The following is a 23,083-nucleotide window of genomic DNA, read 5'->3' as shown; positions in this document are numbered from 1 at the left end:
ATACTGTTTTTTGGGGACTGTACCACACCTTCAGTTGATACTGTTTTTTGGGGACTGTACCACACCTTCAGTTGATACTGTTTTTGGGGACTGTACCACACCTTCAGTTGGTACTGTTTTTTGGGGACTGTACCACACCTTCAGTTGATACTGTTTTTGGGGACTGTACCACACCTTCAGTTGGTACTGTTTTTTGGGGACTGTACCACACCTTCAGTTGGCACTGTTTTTGGGGACTGTACCACACCTTCAGTTGGCACTGTTTTTTTGGGGACTGTACCACACCTTCAGTTGGCACTGTTTTTTGGGGACTGTACCACACCTTCAGTTGGCACTGTTTTTTGGGGACTGTACCACATTCATTTTTGCTGTTCTTTTTTCTGTTGTCCTTCATTTGAATATGGGCTATGCACTACAGTGAGCGTTCATTTCACCTTTTGCAGTACTGTAACAGTTGGCCTAGTTTCGGTGATTACAACCATATATCTGAACATGTCCCATTCATATTTTCCTCCATAACATACAGTGAATTTACATTTTGGCATTGAGACAATAGTAGTCCATTTTTACTGTCCTGATTAAAAGACCAGTTTCAGCTATGGTGAATGAGTGTCCATATCAATGTTAATCCTACCACCCCACCTTTCATGTCTAAGATTTTTCATTTAAACACAATTATTTAAAATCTATTATGTGGATTCCTTACACTGCTTGGTTTACAATTACAGAAAATTAAACTAATGGTTAAAGTTGAATTATCCCCTTTCTAAGTTTGCCTAATTGTGTTGTGTCCATTTCCCATTTCCTCAAGCTTTGTTGCATTCCTGTCTCCTCCAGTGTTGCATTCTGTCTCCTCCAGTGCTGCATTCCTGTCTCCTCCAGTGTTGCATTTTGTCTCCTCCAGTGTTGCATTCCTGTCTCCTCCAGTGCTGCATTCTGTCTCCTCCGGTGTTGAATTCTGTCACCTCCAGTGTTGCATTCTGTCTCCTTTTCTGTCTTCTCCAGTGTTGCATTCTGTCTCCACCAGTGTTGCATTCCTGTCTCCTCCAGTGTTGCATTCCTGTCTCCTCCAGTGTTGCATTCTGTCTCCTCCAGTGTTGCATTCCTGTTGCCTCGTGTTGCATTCTGTCTCTTCCAGTGTTGCATTCCTGTCTCCTCCAGTGTTGCATTCCTGTCTCCTCCAGTGTTGCATTCTGTCTCCTCCAGTGTTGCATTCCTGTCTTTTCATGATGCTTGTTAGGAATTTCCAGCTCTTTTTTTCTAGCCTGTTCACAGTCTGAAACCTTTTAGCTCCAGATTCTGAACAAAATTCATCAGCATCTTCATGTTATTAGGCAAACTGTCAGCACATCTGGAACTTCTCTTCCTCTCTCTTCCTTTACTCCTGCTCCCATCTTGATTTCTTTCCTGGCCATTTGTTCTGTGTGAATAGCTTTTTTGCTTCATTAGTGTCCCCTTGTTTAATTTCTTATTTGTGCATTTGCTTCCTTCCTGTCTATCTCTCCTAAGTACTGCTTCCATTTCCACTTTATTATCTCAATTCTGGGTAACCTTCTCAGTGCGGAGCCTAACAATGGTACAAATGCAGTCTCTGACTATACCTCCTGTGAATCCTCCTGCTGACAAACCAACTATACCGCCTGTGAATCCTCCTGCTGACAAACCAACTATACCACCTATGAATCCTCCTGCTGACAAACCAAATATACCACCTGTGAATCCTCCTGCTGACAAACCAACTATACCGCCTGTGAATCCTCCTGCTGACAAACCAACTATACTGCCTGTGAATCCTCCTTCTGACAAACCAACTATACCGCCTGTGAATCCTCCTGCTGACAAACCAACTATACCGCCTGTGAATCCTCCTGCTGACAAACCAACTATACCACCTATGAATCCTCCTGCTGACAAACCAACTATACCGCCTGTTGACAAACCAACTATTCTGCCTGTGAATCCTCCTGCTGACAAACCAACTATACCACCTATGAATCCTCCTGCTGACAAACCAACTATACCACCTGTGAATCCTCCTGCTGACAAATCAGTCTATTTTGTATGGAAAAAATGTTTTAGACCTTGTTTTATGGCCCCTTGTCTGTGCAATCCACATACCAAGTCCTCTGATGTCCATTTCTGTTTTGAGCACTGGACCTGTCCCATTCACAGTGCACCGCAGTGTTGGTATGGTATAATATCTGATTTCTAGTCAGATCACAGCTTGTCTACCTGCAACAGCAATTCTCTCCTTTGACTTAATAGTGGTTCCAAAAAAATCTTCCAGTATTTTTCCGTACATGGCCTGTAAGAAATTGTTTTTGGGCAGCATTCGTACCTGTAACTCTTCTTTCCTTGTTAATGCAGTTTATTTTAGGTTCTCCTTTTCTCCCACCTTTGATCTGCCTGAATATACAAAAACCAAAGCTCCGTACCACTGATTTGTGGACTATCTCATACACCCCAATTACTCTCACATTATTCTATCCGGACCAGTTCTCTAGGTTATTTATTTTACTGTCTGGCCAGGCTATCAGCTTCACCTACTCAGCTAATTTGTTGCATTTTTCCTGCATTCCAACTAGCAGCTAGTTGTTTTGTTTCTTAAATGTTTTCCTTGGTTTACCTTCAGATTACCTTACATAGTCATGTCTAAATGCACAATCTTAATACCACAATGCTAATGAGCATAACATATGAAGACCATAATATCTCACTAACATAATCCAAGCAAACACAATGGCTCAGACTATAATACATCTGTGACTGTGGTCCCTCCCAAGTAGTCCCCCAACGTCAAGGTACAGTGATTGTCTATAATTCGATCCTTATCTAAAAGAGTCATCATCAAAAACAGGAACTGCGATTTCAATATTCAGAGTTTTGGCCTCAAACTAAATAGGAAGCCAAGTGTAAGTTCTTTAACCATGTGGCCTTGACATTATGATTTTAGATGAACTGTGGGTAGATAAAGTGACATCTAATGAGCATCATGTCATATGATGCCCTTTATTAATTTTTATGTCACTTAGCTGAGGCATCCTGCCCCAAAAAGCATCAATGCATAAGAAGGAGTTAAAGACGTTAAAGGGAAATATAAACAAGTTGCAGTAGTTCCAAATAAGGATAAAGAGAAAAAAAAGTTAAGAGCCAATAAATTAGAGAATCAATGCACCATTATTAAACATAGTGTACTAAAATAAAATAAAATAAAATAAAATAAAAATATACTAACCCATAGATGATAGAAAAATAAGAAGTATAAATGGTAGCGGAAAATAAAGAAGAATTTTTACTGAGACACACCCGCATCATTAGTAAACATAGACAAAAAGAGTCTGAGAGTCTTCGGTCTGGAAAATGAGTGAGGTCAAAGTAAGGAATACAAATCGACAGTGAAATGCTACGTACTACATGCACAGAGAATGGAAACAAGTAAAGCATCCTGCCCAGCGCGACTCGGGAGCATTGCATGCATGCATTTTACTTAATCGGCTTCTTTATAGGTGTGCAGCTTGTGTTAAAATGTGAATCAGAAATGGAGATTCTCTGTCATATACTTTAAGAAATACTCCTTTCGACCTCTTGGTTGGTTTCAGATTGTTATATCAGTAGTGTTCTATCACTATGGGTTAGACACAACTGATCAACTTTGCTTCGTAAGCTGAAAAGAACAATGGTTAATACTTTCCTCTACAGACATTCTAGAAATGCAAAATCAGCGAAGTAAAACCCCAAAACGCTGTTATCTCAAAATGAGATCATGCTTAGTATAGCTGGTTGCATAAAATAGCTTGATTCTGTACAAGTAACCAATGTTGCTTCTTTTCATAATTGTAGGCTTTAGGTTTTTCAGCAGAAATTATCCATGGATTCATTAACAATTGCGGAGACTTCGCACAAAGCCTACAACACTATATTCCATTAGAGCAATGAGCAGCAGTTCTCGTTGAATATACATGCTGCTCATCACGCTTACACATTTCCAAATGCCATTTCATGGTCAATGGCAGTGTTGGTGGCCATGAAATGGTGGTAGCAGCATGACCGCACAATGTAAACAGCACTACTTGCCTGTGGGCAAATGTAATATACAAGCACATACGAACAACTTATATGAAGTAAGGACAGGTGGATAATAGATATTAGATGTAGGGGACGTGAAACTGGGAGAATGCACCCAGAATGCAATGTGAACAGTGCAGGGATAATTATGAGGGGAGGGTAAATGGAAAAAAATGCACTCAGTTAATGCATTCAAATAGGGTCTATATCACATTGTCGAACTCTTAAAAGTTCGAATGTCATATGATCGACACCATATGATCGAACTTTTAAAAGTTTAAACATTTCAGTGGAGATCTCCGCACAGTGTGGAATGGGAAGATTTCCCTTTTCTGCACTGTAGTGGGATCTCGAAGTTGGTATATTTAAAGAGCTGGTGGTGTGGCGGGCGCAGCCCCCTCTGTGGGGGGTGCACTGTTCAGGTAGGTTTTTTCTTTGGTTTATTTTTTTTTATTACATTTTCAAACTTTTAAAAGTTCAATCATATGCTGTCGACCATATGACGTTCGAACTTTTAAAAGTTTGATTATGTAATATAGACGCTTCAGATATGGTGATGCCACATAAATATAAATTTTCATTAAATGTTTTTGTAAGGTACCTGACTGGAAGTTGTCAATATTCCTTGTTATACTATTGGACAAAACTGAAGGGGTGTGTGCCTATGTGTTTTTGTTCACTATCTGTATAGTACAAGTTATTCAAAGGTTCTGAGGATGTCAGCAGATGACGACAGCTCTTAACTGTAGTTTTTAACTTTAACTTTGGGAATAAAGATTAGCTTCGGGTTTTGGGCTATCTGGTAATTTTTACTATTATTAGAGTTTTTTTGCACCATTTCCTAAGTTCTGCTTGGTTTTCTGTGGTATAGATGAAAAGGCTGCTAGAGTTGATAATGGACAGGGGCCTTGGTGCCCAAATTGGCAGAACTGAAAAGAATCCTGAGTCAAACAGCCAAACTGATGCCACATCCTGTACTGTTTGTGTCTGTGGCTGCAGATGATAATAGTTCAGAGGATGAGAAGTAGAGTCTCGCTGTACTCATGCTGGGCAATGATGTGCCTCTGAAGTCCCAGACTTATCCTCAGTCATGCTGTCCCCAACCTTTTGTTTCCATCACCATCCCTGTCTGTCTTGTAAGTCTTTGAATTTCTGCACCTGCTACCTAACCTACCCTACCTAGCTGACCTTCTTATTCATAACTACATTCCTCTTTCTCAAAAAAAAAAATATAAATAAAAAGGGTTCCTGTCCCATAAAAAAAGGGTATGCCACATACATAGTTCCCAACTTCACATGTGTGTGTGTGTGTGTGTGCGCATGCGCGTGTGTGTGTGTGTGTGTGTGTGTGTGTGTGTGTGTGTGTGTGTGTGTGTAAGTAACACATTGGATTTGGCCAAATTGTTCACATAACATTATTAAGTTGTTGTCACATTCCCCTCATATAGTGACTACTTAAATGCCTAAAATCATTTGTAGAAATACACTGTTATTTTTTGAAAATGTGGACAGCTATGGTGCTTTCCCACCTGCATGCTGCACATTTATTTATTCTTCTCTCAGTGTTCTACAAAATGCTTGTCCTGACCTCCTCCCCATACTTTCACCACTGTTCTATCAGCCCATTTCTACACCTTTATCTGGTCAAAGAATAGATTCATACACCACATGCATGGCCAGAAATGCCTCATAAACCAAACTGCCTATTTTTGTCCACAGCATTTATGTGACAATTGGCATCTCACACCGGTGCTAAGTGATGCTTCACATCCTATTACAGAAACTGGAGATTTTATCTTTGGCTACATTAATATGGTGTTCATCACACTACTGTGCTTAGCCTCGCTAAGGAAATAGAATCACCATTGATAGTGCTATGAGGACCCAGTTATCCATATATGTTTAACAGACTGTGGGGTTTAATGTACACCAGATGGGATGTTTAAAATGTCACTACTGTTATGAAGTATGATGCAGGCATAGTTCCTTGCTTTATACTTTTCTCATTGTCTCTTTAAATGAGTGAGATTTACTATCTTGCAATATGACTTGTTTTGCGGTATCAAAAATATTGCTGCAGTTTGGCAGGTGGTTTGATTCCAGCAGTATGTCAAACATTAGTTAAGGTTTTCTTTGTAATAATATTTTCACTTATGAAATACTGCATAGATGTGCTAGTATAAAACAAGTGTCCTGCCTGTTCCTTCATTTAGTATAACAGTGTTTCACCCTTGCTCATGCCTTTCCACCTGTAAGTGCAAGACATCTGGATAAAGCCAAAAGCAATATGGTAATAAAATGTTCAGATTGAGGACAGATTGTAATTATTGGTCCTGTTCACTTAAGAACGAGCTAGAATAAAAGATTTAGCATTAGAATGCATGTTATGAAGGACACGAAGTCCGACATGTAGACATATCTTATTTTGTAGTAACTTTAATCCTCAATGATTTCCTACAGCCACACAAATTGTATGTGGAACACAGCATGACTTAAACATCTTGACATTCTTCAGATATGTGGACTACATGTGTCCCGCAGTGTCGATAATACAAACACTTTACTGTACAGTGTTTAAATGATGACACAAAAAAGTATTAACATAGTGCACAGGTTTTAAATCACTTAGTATCAGAAATGTCTTGATGAATGTACTCCTTATTTGCATGACACTTGGCATGCAGCATCATAGACCATTGCTGTCTCCCATTCCAAGTTTGAAAAACTCCCAAAATAACTATAGATACGCTCATACTTTGCCATTCGCTGTGCAAATGAGGTTGCCAGCAGTGCAATTCAGAAAAGGACTGGGACAGCCTGAAAGTAGTGTCAGTGGCTTCTATTACTTGTGTTTGGTTTACTGGCATGTTGTAGATGATATATGTGGAGTTAGTTGCAGTCTATCTACCTCCTAATGTAATGATTTATGGCATTGACAGACATTACCCTTTCAACTCCCTTCCAATGAAATTAGTCCATTGGATACATAGCAGCAGATCAGTATATTTTTATTTATTCATTTTCGATGCCCATGGATCTCATTTATACCAGGCCAGGGCTGAGGGTTCCACATCTACACTGCGTCTACCAACATCCTCCCTATACCTACCTTGGAATGGATACTTGTTGCTGGGACAAGTTTTGGATCTTAAGGACATCCTGAGGGCTTTGCCATCTGTGATTCTGTCTGGTGTTTTTTTTAATATACTCTACCCAAATTCCTGACCCCCATTCTCACTGATAGCATGAGGTTAACTCCCCTCTATTGACCATCCCCAAAGACGAGCATGTCCATCCCTCCCTTGCACTCCATCATTTGCCAAAGTCAATAAGTGAACTTGAGTCTGCTGAGTTATAGTCAGGGCTTTATCCCTCTATACAGCGAAAAGCATCAAATGAGGTTAATAAATTAAATACATAAGTTTTTATTTAAATGTAATAAACAACCCAGACCGGTTTCAGCCAACGGGCTTTCCTCAGTGGGAATTAAAGTAATAGCAAATTTGAAGTGACACACACACACATATATATAGCATGAATCATCCAATAGGATTCTTCCCAAAGTGATCTTCCCAACATTCAAATTGTTTCCTGTATGGAAAATAAAGAGAGAATAAAAAGTTATACAATAAATCAACCACATAGTTACTGTCCATTGTAATTAGTAAAGTTAAAATGAAACATATAATATTATTATAAATGATCATTTAAACCGGGTGAAAACAAAGCACCCGGTTTAATGCTCCAATACTTCTCTTTTTTGGTGAGAATTGAATGCCATCCTTGTTTACTGGATCTATCACCAAGAATTCTGTCTATAATGGTGAACTGGAATCTGGCTGAGTTGTGTTGTATACAGTGTCTAAATAGGGCATTGGTCAACCTCTTGGTTCGTATGTCACTACGGTGCTCAGATATGTGTAATCGAAGTAGTCGTGATGTCTGTCCAACATAAAATGAACCACATGTACACATTGCAAGGTACACCACCCAATCACTGTTACATTTGCCAAAGAATTTCATGTCAAAAATCTTATCAGTGTTTTTGCTGGTAAAGTGTTTCGATGTAAAAATAAATGGACATGATGAACAATGACCACAATGGCATGTACCCCATAGTATATCACCTGTCATGGTTAGTTGGTGGTGTATGGCTCCAGCCGAACTGATCCTCTTAAAGTGTGAAAAAAATGACGCAAGTGTCCTCCCTGTTCTGTATCCATACTTACATACATTACCAATCCAAGGTGTGAGCTCTTCATTGGCAGTAAGAATGTTCCAATGTTTGGACATAACATTCCTGATTAGGTTGATGTTACGTCCATATGTTGTGATGAATTGGATGGATTCATCCTGTTCAATCCAAGTCTTATTGCGGTATCTAAGAAGGGAGGTTCTGGTGGAGTTGAGAGCAACGTATTGGGCACCCCGGATACCGTGTCACTTCAAATTTGCTATTACTTTAATTCCCACTGAGGAAAGCCCATTGGCTGAAACCAGTCTGGGTTGTTTATTACATTTAAATAAAAACGTATGTATTTAATTTATTAGCCTCATTTGATGCTTTTCACTGTATTTGATGCTGACAATTTTGTCTACTTGTACTGTTTCCTGCCTTGCACCTGGGTCCTACTTGCAGAGAGTTTTTTTATGACCTTTATCCCTCTATGCCACTGAAGCAGCTTTGCAGATCAGTTTTTGAATGTACTCTTAGATGTTTGGCATGTATGCCTTGCAGTTACCTTGCACAATATACACACATCACAAAGTCTGCACAATGATCCATGGACTACATCAATCCTTTCATCTAGTTATCTTTAGATGAACAGTAAGAACTGCATAGGTGGCAGTATCAGACATCACATAACTGCTCTATACACCTTAATGTGACACATATACATTTAATTTGTACTACAATGTCCATGAATAAAATGATGTATGACTTACTGCTACAGTATGTAGTGATTTGTAATCGACACATTGCTGTTTTGTCTTCATGTCAAAACACATTGTCCATTCACACAAACATATGTAATGCAAAGTATAACTATGCACTGTTCAACACTTATAATATGACTTCTCCTATGGCACCAGCAGTTGATACAGTGTCATCTAGATTCTGGAGTTACAGAGGCAGGTGTTTAAATCTTGCAATGGCTGACTAGCTCAAGCATGTTTGACTGTAGTGACAAGTGGGACTGACGTATCCAACAAATCTGGTGCTTTCAATGTTGTAATTTGCAGGGGTATTTTGATTTCCCAAAAGGTATTATTTTGCACTTCTTGACATTTAGTTTGAGGCCACGGCTCTGACACCAGTCATTAGTCTGCAGCAGATCTTTCTGTAGGATAGCAACATCATTTGTGGAGTGAATTATTGTCCTCATCTTGCAGTCATCAGCAAACTTCATCAGCCAAAGGCCATCTACATTTGCCTTGAACATCTGAGAAGTATACCTCAAACAGGAGGGGGCCCAGCACTGAGTCTTATGTTACTGCACTGGTGACTAGCGTCTTGCTGGATGTGAATTCTCCCACTCTAACAATGTGTCCCATCTGTGAGCCATTTGGCTATCCATCTTGTGATGTAGAGGTTTATGCCCAGTTTTGTGAGTTTACCTATAATACCTGAGTGGGATACATTGTGAAAGGGTCTCACACCTCTTCCATTCACTTTTAAGGCACAGAGTGATGATGCCTTCCTTTCACATATGCTCTGTCTCACAGTTGTAGTTTGTAGTAAGACATCTCCTGTGACTTGAGCAGCCAATATATGGCTTTATAGACTGTGGACCTAGACTGACAGGGGATCATATCTGTAAATGTTTAAGTAATGCATATGTGTACAACAACAGTGACAGACAGAACTGCATTACCAAACAGATGTTAATATGATTGACTCACATCTGTGAACACTGACATAGCTAAAGGATTTTTATCCCTCAAAATACATTTTAGGGGCTACATGAGCATGACAAAGCCATGTTTAACTCAAACATTACATGTGTATTTTCTGACATCTGTAGTTCAAGGTCTCCTGTAGCAGATCAGTTAATGCACAGCTTTTTATAATGTGTACATTGGTAACAATTTAAATCCAGCTATTATTATAACTACTGTAGTTGTATAACAAATGATCCTATTTGTGTAGAAATTGATTTATTAACAGCTATAATGTGGATAAATCAACAGAGAGAAAGAGAATATTTAAAGTGCTGCAACATTTTTATAACAAAAAACAAATTTTCTATTTGTCATATGGCTTAAAACAGACCATTCCAGTCTTCCATTCATGTGTCTGCTTTCTCACAGCTCTCATAATGATATCTTCTTTAGTCTCAGGGTTAATGTTTACTTTTCTAGATTGTGGACCATCACAGGCAGGAGACTGAATCTGTTAATGTAATTGTGGAAGACAATAGTGACAGATGAAACTAGATTATCCAACAGATGTTGTCATGCAATCACATGCTACTGTAAACACTAACAGGGCTAAAGGTTTTTGAGCCACAGGTTACATTTTCATAGAGGTATAACCATTGCAAAGGTCTGCTGCTGTAATTTCTTCAAGTGTGTCCTTCATGAGACATCAGATACAATTTTATCTGCAGTAATAGTGGTTGATATACAACTCTCAGAATGATGAACACAGGTAGGCAGGTGATCAAGTCTGTCAAGGTGAAACTACTCAGTGAGTAAAAGAATGGTAACACTCAGGACTGGCTTCTCAAAAGCAATTGATGACTACAATTTTACTTACTGTGTACTTTACAATAGGGTAGAGAAAGGACAACTTTTGTAATCCTTTTAATGGAAGCCATATACATTAAAATACAATGCTCGGGTTATTCCTTCAAGTATGTGTTGTCTGACAAGTGTGATATGAACTTTGCGCAACATTTAAAGCTAGTGCACAGGCTTGTAGGAAAGAGTTGCTTATTGAAGAGATCTTGATGTATACCATGCTCATGGAGGGGTCACAAACTGTAATAGGACCCTTGTTATGATAGTTTGTCATGGTTTTGCATGGCTGGATGATGTTCATCCAGTAATTGCCATTTTTTGTTATGAGCATAACCAGTGTAATGATGTAGTCCATTGTGTGATGGTTAGGACAGACCTCAATAAGTAATCAACGTTGAGAAGTATTTATTTTCATTTGTTGTTTTATACTGGTTAGCACAAAGCCCGATAAGTATGCATTGTTGTGAAATACTTATTGGACACTCTAAATTGGCCATAGGTGTGTGTGCATGCAAGTGTGTGGTGCAAATGAACTACTACAGCAGGACTAGCCACCCGGTGGTCTAAATCTTAGGTCTAGATGATTGACAGTGTTGAAGTGACATCCTGCCCCCATGTGTGAAAATGAGAAAAGGGGTTGTGGATGGATGGATTTATTGTTTTGTTTTAAAAAATTACTGGGAATTTGCCCCCAGAAGCATGATTTGGTGACTGTCACAGAAAGGAGGACATGCTTGATGCACTGAGAATACCGACATTGTTATAGGCCAATGTACACCTATTATATGTGCCCTTTTCAGACTTCACTTAGGTAGATGGTACTGTTACCCCTGTCTGTGAGGTATGTGTGCTACCTATTGTGATCCAGGTGTTGTGAATGTGTCGCACGTCGCCCAGCTGGAGATGTTTTGATGTCTAACGTGATAGTGATACTGCCTTCTGAGGTGCACTTTGTCAGAGTGCATTAATTTGTGTATGTGTAGGAGGACCTACACATGCAAAGTGCATCTGCTTTACAGTCCCATGACATATAATAAATGAAATGGTACATTCTGCAGTTGTCATATAATAAATGAAATGGTACATTCCGCAGTTGTCATATAATAAATGAAATGGTACATTCTGCATTCTCATTACACAATACTGACATCAGGCACAGTTTTGTTGTGATCACTTCTCATATAGGCTACCTATCATGACTGATCTTCCTTTCACACAAACCTAATAATGTCCATAGGCGTACACTGACGTGCATGCACATACATCCTAGATGTAATTGGACTACCTCCACATGACCTATGAATGCCAGGATTTCCATATTTCTCATAATATGTCCCACATCTCCCATGTACAGTACTTATATTTCACTTCTGTACCAATACATTGCAGCATAATCTTCTGTTAATATGCTGTTCAAAGTGAGAGTCCTGTTTCTGTAGCAGGTCCTTGTCGACTGCACTACATACTGATTTGAGAAGTATTAACTGTCTTAATTCCTACCCTTCTCAACATGCATGGTGCTGCCACACCTCTTATTATTGTTTCCACTATCAACACTTGTATGGGAAACATTTCCAAGGGTGTTTCTTATTTTTCTCAATAGGTCACCAGTTGTATGTATCTGATTTCCGACCACCCCTGCTGCATAGTTTCTTCAATACATGTAAGGCATAGGAATTTGTACATGTGTTACCTGCAAGTCTGTTCAAACATCACAATTGATTCATTTTATATATTTACTGCCTGTGTTTTATTTCCCAGTATACTTGACAATGTTATTGAAGTTTCTACCTGTCCACTAATTGCACGATACTGCATGCAGTGTCCTATTGTATCAATTGTCTTTTGTCTGCAGGCACATTACCTCTCAACTTTCCATGATTCCGGAAAAAGAAGTGAATTCCACTAAAGAACGCTCAGCAGAACAAAAAACAATGTAAATATTGGAAGAGCGTCGCACCACAGGTATTAGTATTTCATCTGAGTATTCAAAACTTGCTAAACAACCAAAATGGCAGAAAGACAGCTTCAAAACAGCTTCAATAACAGGCTTTTATCATGTTGAATCCACAATATATGAAATATAGAGCTTTGCTGCTGTAAAAGTCAAGTGGCATTGTAATTCCATAGCTTTAAAACCTGGATGTCATAAAAACAGAAAAAACGAACATAAAAGTGATGAACCCTTCTGATGTAAACAATGGACAAGCGCTTTCAGCTTTTTCAAGCCTTCTTCAGATCCAACTTTCCATGATTTTCAGGGACGCCCTTGAATTTTGAATTGTACTTAGGTAAATAAATAACTAATTAGAGGTGTTCACTTCTTTTATTTCAAAAAAAATATATTAATTCACACTCTATTATTCTGTCAACAGGTCAAGTTAATTATAGTAACATTTTAAAAAGTGTTTCTGTTCATCCCTTATTATTTCTGGATTTGTCCCTCAGTCACACTGGTATTGCTAGGCTTCTCTTGCCTTTTTCTGTATTTCATGTTATTGTATTTATTGTTTTAATGTTTGCATGTTCTTACAATCCTGTGTTTACATTGTTGATATTACCAAGCAATGCAAGCATGTGTTTTAGCCATGAGCAGGAGCTGGTAAATGTGTAGAGCAGGCTGAAATGTTGCATATTCATTTAGCAGCGCTGCTCGTCTTGAACAGCTGGATGATCGTGTTAACTTTAGTGTGACATGCCGTTATTGTTAAGGAATTCCTGGGAAGATCTGTGCTTTTCTTTTTGTGTATATTTAGGGAAGTATTTGCTACATCTTTATTTTATCTGAAAATTAAAATGGAGTCTACCAATGTTACAAGTGCAGTATCCAAGGAGCTATGTGTATATGTAGGCACCGGCTTTCTATTCTGTTCCCCTTTGTGGACACATATTATTACTGAATAATAGAACAGTGGAATGTATAGTCAGTAATAAATAAATGGGGTGGTTTATGTCGTCATTTTGAAATACATGTCATCATGTTAGGTCTTACTCTGAGAAGCCTCATGTCGTGAGCAAGAATGACATGTGGGGTCCTCTTTAAGTAGCTAGTGTACCACAGAGTTAGCTGGGTGATATTCCAGACTGTTTAAACATTTAAATAGCTGAACTGCTGATCGGGTGGGATCAGACAAAAACATTACACTATGGGTATGTAGGACCAAATCACGAAGCTTGTCCCAGCTGTAAAATGAAGTCAAACATTTTTGATGATGATCACATGAATAAGATCATGACATCTGCGTTAATGTCACTTTCTGATGAAACCCAGCAAAGCATTCAAACCAGTAATGGTATGATTACTGTGACAAGACTGTGAAAGATGTATTTTCACCACTTTTGAGATATAAGGCTTTGAAATTAGATAATTCGCTCTAATGCACACATGCAAGAATCATACATTGAAAGGCATTAATGTAGCACAATTACCTTCAAAGCACAGAAAAGCAATATTAGACTTATTTAGTGGGCAGCATGTTCAAGACTTGGTCCATATCCTTAGAAAATGCACTGACAAAGCTTCCAGATATATAAAGGAGCCTTATGATGGTGTTAGGAAACGTTCCAAAATGTGAAAGAAAAAAAAATATTACTGGCATCAAACAGAGGAAAGGCACAGAGTGGCATGAAAATGAATTGTAACACATCATCTTGTTAAACTGGTAACAAAATATCCATTAATAATAAGATAAAATGATTAGATATGGGCTATAATGTCACTTTAAATGTCTATGTAAATAAACAAAAAAAGTGCACTTTAAACTCTGAAATATTATTAAAACTTTATATAAAATAATAAATATTGCTAAGTTAACTAAAACTGGTTTTGTATATAAACACTTTATTAAATCAAAGTATTATACCCCCAACATAATTACATCTCCTTCCCTGTATGACATCATAATTAAAGGTCATGTTAACATTCATACACGGATGGCAGTGTGCTTCCAGTGCCCAACATAATTACATCTCTTCCCTACATGACATCATAATTAAAGGTCATGTTATCATTCATACAAGGATGGCAGTGTGCTTCCAGTGCCCGACATAATTATATCTCTCCCCTGCATGACATCATAATTAAAGGTCATGTTATCATTCATACAAGGATGGCAGTGTGCTTCCAGTGCCCAACATAATTACATCTCTTCCCTGCATGACATCTTAATTAAAGGTCATATTATCATTCATACAATGATGGCAGTGTGCTTACAGTGCCCGACATAATTATATCTCTTCCCTGCATGACATCATAATTAAAGGTCATGTTATCATTCATACAAAGATGGCAGTGTGCTTCCAGTGCCCAACATAATTACATCTCCTTCACTGCATGACATAATAATTAAAGGTCATGTTATCATTCATACAAGGATGGCAGTGTGCTTCCAGTGAAACCTTCAGACATGAAATCATCACTTGTTATAATTAATTTTTTGTTAATTTTTGATTGTGTTTGTTCATTAAGTGGCAGTACTTTAAATAATACTTATAAATAACTGGCGTTAGACAATGAGGTGCTTGAACAGTATAGTAGGACAGAATACAAAGCCACATTGGCAATCTTGTCACCATGTAGTTTAGGGTAGAAGAAGGGGGATACAAACAGGAAGATTGAAAAAAAATTAGAATTAGTGTGAGTTTTAGAAGAGTAGATTGTGCTGTGTTGGAGGAGGTGGATACTAATGTTTCAATAGACTGAGTGCAAACCAGGAGAATAAACAACGTGTGGAAACTGGTCAGTGTTGGAGTATTATGGGATAATGGCAAGGGGGTGGCAAATAGATAAAGGCAAAAAAGATAAGAAGGCCAATATGGATACCAAAGGTATGTGAGACTAACAAATTGGTTACAAGACAGAGCAAAAAAGAGATGCAAAGGAGGTGATGAGGTGGTTTAGGAAGCCAAGGTCTAAACAGGTTACTGAAAAAGCAACAAAAATGGTATGAACAGCAAATCGGGTTGCCACCTTTTCAAATGCCAAAAGAGGGACATTTTTGGTACAAACATCAGATTTTGCAGAGCGAAACACACCCACGGCCAGTACAAAGGACAGAACTTCACTTTTTTTGCCTAAATAAATGCTTATTCTTGAGCATTTTAGTTGCCTATTCTGTTTCTTATAACATTTAGGTGTTTCAGATACAGAATAACTGTTTTATGCAACTATTACATGAAATATAGGAAATCATTTGTCCTAAAATCTCAGTACATTTGCCATTTTTTAATTTTTTTGAAGGACACAACTGCCCAAAGAGGGACTGTCTCTCGCAAAGTGGGACAGGTGGTAACCCTAACAGCAAATACTAACATCTGATAGGTGTAAACAAACGGGATAAAGATGAAAAGCAAGGGCCATTATCAGAAATAAGGAAGATTGGGACAGACCTGGACAAGCTGAGCAAAGATGAGAAGGAAATCCCACAAGACTCGGAAAAAAACAGAGGTGCTAAATGAACATTTTGCTTCAGTCTACATAAAACAACAGGAAGGACTCCTTCTGGAAGAGAGGCAGGGCATAATGTGGAGGATAGTGATCAGATATCAGAACTGAGTTGGGGGTGAATAGCAGGCTCTGTCATAGTGATCAGATATCAGACGTGAGTGGGGGTGATTAGCAGGCTATGTCTGCTCATAGGGAAGTAAATAGCCAGGGAATTGTTATGGCTAGGCTTGTACAGGCCCTAGGGCTGAACCTATGAATCACAAAGTTCAGATAGGCTACCTCCCAGAGTCTTCAGAAATCTAGTCAGTGTGTTGGCAGATCCCTGCTGGAAATCTTTAACAGGTCACTGGCTATTTCTGAAGTGGCAGAAGATCTGAAAACAGCAGTTGTGCACTCTTATTAAGTGGGGGGCGGGGGGGGGGGCACAAATAATTCTGGACACTACAGGCCTGTTAATTTTTACAAAGAAGGTCATAGAGAAAATCCTGAGAGGAAATCTGTTAGTATTTCTTGAAGATGGCAGAAATCTCCTGGATGGTAAACAATCTAGGTTCACAAGCCAAAAGAGCTCTCTGCCATGTCTAATCCAGTTTATGACTAGGTTACAGGAAAACATGACAAGGGGCATACCATGGGAGTACCAATAAAGGTAGTCTACTTACATATCTGCAAGGCCTTTGGTTCTATCCCATAGGGGAAGCTGATAGAAAAACTAAAGGAGTTGAGGACAGGAGCAAGGATGGGGAACTAGATAAGTACATGATTGAAGGACAGAACACAAAATTCAGTGGCACAATGTCAGGAACTTGTGGAATAACCACAGAATTACATCAGGGGACTCTCTGGTGTCCACTATTCTTCATTGTATTTGTACTGAAGAGAAGAGGATCAAGCTCTTTGCTGATAACACAAAGGAAGGGGTAGCAGTAGAGGATGGGAAGAGTGTGTGTGTGTGTGTGTGTGTGTGTGTGTGTGTGTGTGTGTGTGTGTGTGTGTGTGTGTGTGTGTGTGTGTGTGTGTGTGTGTGCGCGCGCGCATGTGGGGGTGGGGTGGGCAAGAGGCTAGCAAGGGATTTGAAAAGGCTGAAAATGGGCAGAAAGGTAGTAGTTGAGGTTCAGTGCAAACAACTGGAAAATAAATCATTCACTTAGTCCACAACAATCCTAGTGTGAAATATCTGGAGGAACTGATGACAGAAGCAGGAAAAAGATCTGAGACGGTTTATTTATGTCTGTATGCAAGTATGTATGGTTGTACATATGTGCATGCATCTATAGATACACATTATGTATGTATGCGCGTACGTATGGTTGTACATATGTGCATGCATGTACAGATAGACATATTAATCTGCTGACTAGGGATAAGCAATGCTTTCAGGGGTAATTTTTCAGGCTTAGCCAGGGAGTTACAACCCGACCAAGGGTGTGAAAATTAAGTATAAAAATGCAGTTTTACACTTATATGTGAGGACATTTACAATGTGCACTGCAAAAATATTTAAATGTTAGAGTTACATTTTAAGGCACACAATGAGTTACTGAAATGATGTAAAGAATTAGGAGAGAGAGGGGAGGAGAAGTGAGAAGAAGGGGTAAAAAGCACCTGTTTGGGCAAGCAAGTGCTTTAGGAGAAGAAGGTATACATTACTGAAATATTTAGCGTTATCTTAGTATGCAAAGAGCATGAGCATAGAGTGAACATAAGAGGCAAGCAACAAACTAATATCAGAAGCCTCTCGAAGACAAAAATAAACAAAAAAGTTATAATCTGAAAGTGGAGGAAGGCATGAGGAGTCTGCAAAAATCAAACTGAAAAAGTTAACTTCCAAGGATAAGCACTTTCGACCCAGTTAAAATGACATGATAAGTCATATGCTCAACATACTGTGAATTACTACTTATTTAAACTTTTTTTAAGTCTATTTATTTATAAAATATATTTGTAGTTGGTAAACTCATTTAAACCAAGAAAAACAGCTGCATTGAGTTTATTCAGCCACTGTAGTTCTTTAAGCTCCAATTTATTATCCCGGTTTCTATTAAACTGTTCAGGAACAAAATCTACCATGAAAAAATACATTGTCTTATATTTTACAGTTAGAGAGATATGCTTACACAGGGCAATGACTAAACTTTTATTCTTAATAATATAGTTATGCTCATGGATGCTCTTGAATTTCCTGTTTGTTTTTCTATGTAGAATGCTTTACAGTGCAAAAAGGAGCGTACATCGATTCATAGATAAATAGTGGGTTAGCTACCCTTGTGGGCCATTTTAAGCCTAAACAATTTTCATTTTAATGCTTGAATTAACTTATCCTATTTGGTATTATATTTGCTTTACCTATTTTGTGGTTGAAAATGATGTATTACCCCTAATGAGGGTAATTATGATCATAACACAGATAATTTGAGGGAACCCTTGTATAGGATAAAGTATGTAGCAGATCCCTCTGTCCATTAAAGAACAGGCAGCAGTTCTACTGTAAATTGTCTGTTAACCATCCACAGATCCATGCTGAACTTGAATATGGACAGGGATGAGCTTTATTTTACATGGATGGAGAGTCCGGTTATGAACAGTGATATCCTCTGCAAGATATACCTGACCCTCCAAGCCATTCTATCGATGCTGCTGAAGAGATTTAGATCTGTTGACTGAGAATTTCTGATGCCATTTGACATGATGATGTGTGGTAGGTCCATCAGTAATGGGTCAGAGGATGACTTGTATGTCAGATAAAAGTCACCTCTTAGCAGTCTTCAGGATACTAAGTGTAGTGACAGGGATTTAAGTCAGTCCATGTAGGACATATTGATTAGGCATTCTAACATTTAGCAAGGTGTCTCTGTGAGCATTTCAGTTGTTTCATCTGTCTGGACTGATACATGCCAAAGGAGTATCATAGTTGATAATTAGCCTAATGAAGGCTGAGTAAAGGGGGGCAATGACATCTCTAGATCTAGACACAATCCTGGTGTTTATAAGCTGCACAATATACAAGGCTTTCTTACAACAGTGGACACATTTTGGTCAAAAGTTAGGAGACTGTCCACATAAGTCCCCATGTCCCAAACAGCTGGGTCAGTCCTTAGAGGCATACTATCAATGTGGTAGTTCCCCCAGGACAGACAACTTCTCAAAGGATACAGTAATGCATTGTTTTGGCATTTAGTTTTAAATCATGATTTTGGCACCAGTTATTTATTTGGGACAACCCTTCCTGCAGGATATCGAAGTCATTTAGAGATTCAATGACTGCTCTTAGCTTGCAGTCATCTGCAAAGTTAGTCAGCCAGAACCCTTTTGTATTGGCTTTTACTTCAGTGAACTAGAGACCAAACAGGAGAGGTCCCAACACAGAATCCTGGGTAACTCCACTGGTAATTGGTCTCTTTGAGGCCATAGCATTTCCTATTTTGATATCCTGCATCATGTGACCCAGTTGGCAATCCAGTGGGTAAAATAGAGGTTTATTCCTAGTTTAAGTAGCTTTTCTATTATGCCTGAGTGAGGGATTGTGTTAAAAGCTTTCACTTGATACAAAGTCTGCATGGAGGCTGAGGTTGAATATAAACAACAAAATTAGAATTAGAAGTAAAAGAAGATGTAAGAGGTTATGTGGTCATATAAGGAGTTTTAAAGTCTAAGTGGTGAAGCTAATTTAGAAGCATTTGCACCGGGCTGGCTTGAAAGTATAGCTTTTACGTTTCCTGCAGAAGTTTTTGAATGAGGGATCCCAGATTTTTTTCCTAATATAAAAAAAGCATGGTAGGACTGCAACCTTATCACATGCCCATAGCAGTACATCTTTATGTAAAAATGTTATTTTGCAGCGCAGCCTATTCTCACAACTAGTACAAAGGAGTAGACTGCCATTTTAAGTAAATGTTTATTCTGTAGAATTTGAGATGTTTTTGCTATTTCAGATAACATTTAGGTGTTTCAGGTATAAAAGAAATGTCATTTTTCTTGCTTTTTTTTTCAGGATACAGATTATCAAATAGGGACTGTCCTATATAAAAGTAACAAGTGGCAACCCTAATATGTGGTTGAAACATTTCAGATTAGTAAGAGGAATTTGTATATGAGGAGTGGATACAAAGATGGATCTCCGTTTATATGGAGGAAGTGATCTCATTGGTAGTGCTTAAGCCAAAAAGGAAAAGTGCTTTTGCATTATTTCTCTATGAGCTTTAATAGTACTGTTCCTGGCCTCATAGAGGGGTAACAGTTTTTAGTATGTTTTTTTTTCTAGCTGAGTACACTAATGCTTTCATTTTGGTGAAATGGTTCTGAACCTGCATATGTTATTTGATGCACACTGCAGTGTGTTTACTTTGTGTGTGTGTGTGTGTGTGTGTGTGTGTGTGTGTGTGTGTGCGTGTGTGTGCGTGTGTGTGTGTTTTTCCCTGGATGCAGAGGCTATTATAGGTAGTCCATATTTCAGCCAGGAAGGAGGATTCTATCTATGGCTACTCCAGCTGTAGGGCAAGCAAAGTGGAAGAGCTTCCTGGCCCAGAAGAGAAGTTTGATACATTTGATTTTGTAACCCAAATGTAATGTTGGCAGTAGAGTCAGGAATGCAACCATATTCTGTAAGATATATATATATACTGTAGGACAGTTTCTAAGTTGTATTTGTTGTTACATGTAATGGTCCAGTTGGCGGAGTATAAGCCACCAAGCAGCATAGCTGTTTTAAAAAAAATGTTTTTTTAGTGCTCATGTATCTAGTTACTGAAGATGTAGAGGTCCTGTTCCATTTGGTACTTAACAGTGCTTGGAGAAGATCTTTTGATTTGTAAATATCATTAAACAAACCAAAGATAATTCCAGGTAGAAAAACAGCATTATGTCACCCAAAACAATTCATGTGTACTACAAGATTAATTGATTTCTTTTTTGAAAAGTAAAAAAATATATATAAATTTTTTTCAGAAGAAGTGGTGTTTGTTGCAATGGACGTTAAGATTTTATTTTCTGCGATTCCCAAATTGCTTTGGCATTTGTTGGCATGAGGAACTGATGTTTCAAATGTCTCTTGTTACCAGTTTAGATTTAGTGGTCCTTAGAGCTGCTGTAGATTGTGTCTTGGAAAACAGCTTTTGTCACCTTTGAGGGTGAATTTTAACACAAAATCAAAGGTGTAGCAATAGGAATATCACGTGCTGCCATTTATACCAACTTTTCGTTGTTATGCTAGGAGCTGAATGCAGTTTTCCTGTCTAATTTTGTGAAGTACTGGGATGTATATTTGCAGTATTTGAACAATATTTTTATCCTATGTAAGTGCTTGTTGTCTGTTCTTGAGGAATTTCTTAACTTTAAATAGCAGTACTGAGTTTTTATAATGCATCTCTCACACTGCAAAGGATACTAAGAATATTATTACCGTATACTGGCCTGTCCTTACTCACTTTGATCAAATAAAAAAGTGGTAAGGACATCTCATTACACTTCAAAATATAAAGAATAGATTATAAAGTATATGCAAATTTGGACCACTGATCAAAGTTGGGCGCAACATGCACCATGCAGGTACTGTTATATGTAACACTTGTAAATTTTGTTCTTTTGTTAATGTCAGTATGAAAGGTAATATATTTGAGGAAATGAAACATATTTCCAGGGTTCCTAGAGCTAATTGCCACTCTGGGGCACTGGTATATACTGCTATCTGCTCCCAATGCAAATGCCTTTTACATTGGTAAGTGACCGTGCACTCAGAAAACGTATTTATGAGCATGACTATGCCATCAGGTCTGATAATTTGAGGAGCGCACTTTTCAGACACTCTACTAATTTTTTACAGTTAAAAAATGTGTTCACCATTTTGGAAAAAAGTATAAACAGGCCCCTAGTTGGGTAACTATGAGAAGAGACTTGGTTATAAGGAGCTCTGGTGGCAACTAAGGTTACAAGCAAACAATCATCCATGTATCAATGATTGCGTTAGCATTCATTGTTTGCTTAAGGAAAAGGCAAATATTATTTAGTTTAAAACTGAAATGTTTTTCAATTGATTTACTGAATATATGTATTGTGTGTGTCACTGTCTTTTTAAATATTTTAGTTGTTCTCTGATCACGTGATCTAGATAGTTATTTTTAAAAAGGATGATTGCTTTTTTGATGGTATTCTGATGATGTCTGTTGTTATGTTATCTGGATGAAAGCACCTAATCATTTTACATCTGATGTATTAAATGTATTCATTGACCTTTCACTGCAAATAACCGGTTACCTATTGTATTCTTGAAAGCCAATAATGTCGAATCCGACATTGTCGACACAAGAATTGCGTAAGTGCAGAATGTCTAATGGGTAAATGGAAATCTCCGTAAGGGGAGATTTCCGTTTACTTCAATTTAGTGCAGTCTCGGAGTTGGTATATTTAAGTAGTGGGGGGTGTGGGGTGCAGGGGGGCTTGCCCCCCTGCCTACACCCTTTAGATTTTTTTTTTCTGAACATGCGAAATTTTAATGGTTCGATCATTAAAGGTCTACCTTTAGTGATTCGATCCATTAAACTTTTGATGTTCTAATATAGACCCCAAATAGTCATATCATGTGCATATAAAATGATAGGAAAGGTGTGGAGTTCAATATGGAATTTATTGATAGACAGGGAGAAATGTATGAGGGGATCAATGAAGCCTTGTTGACCCCCTTTCTTGATGGGGCAACTGATGAGGACGTGTATCCAATTTGGACTTTTAAATATCTTCAAGGTAGGAAATCTTTCAACTACATTTAGGATTTTACACATCATAAACTGTGCTGAACGCTTTTGTCAGGACAGCAATGATCACTCCAGTTGTCAG

Source organism: Protopterus annectens, chromosome 11.part0, assembly GCF_019279795.1.
Source record: "Protopterus annectens isolate FY-2018-M chromosome 11.part0, PAN1.0, whole genome shotgun sequence".
NCBI lineage: Eukaryota > Metazoa > Chordata > Ceratodontiformes > Protopteridae > Protopterus > Protopterus annectens.
This window is presented reverse-complemented; position numbering follows the sequence as displayed.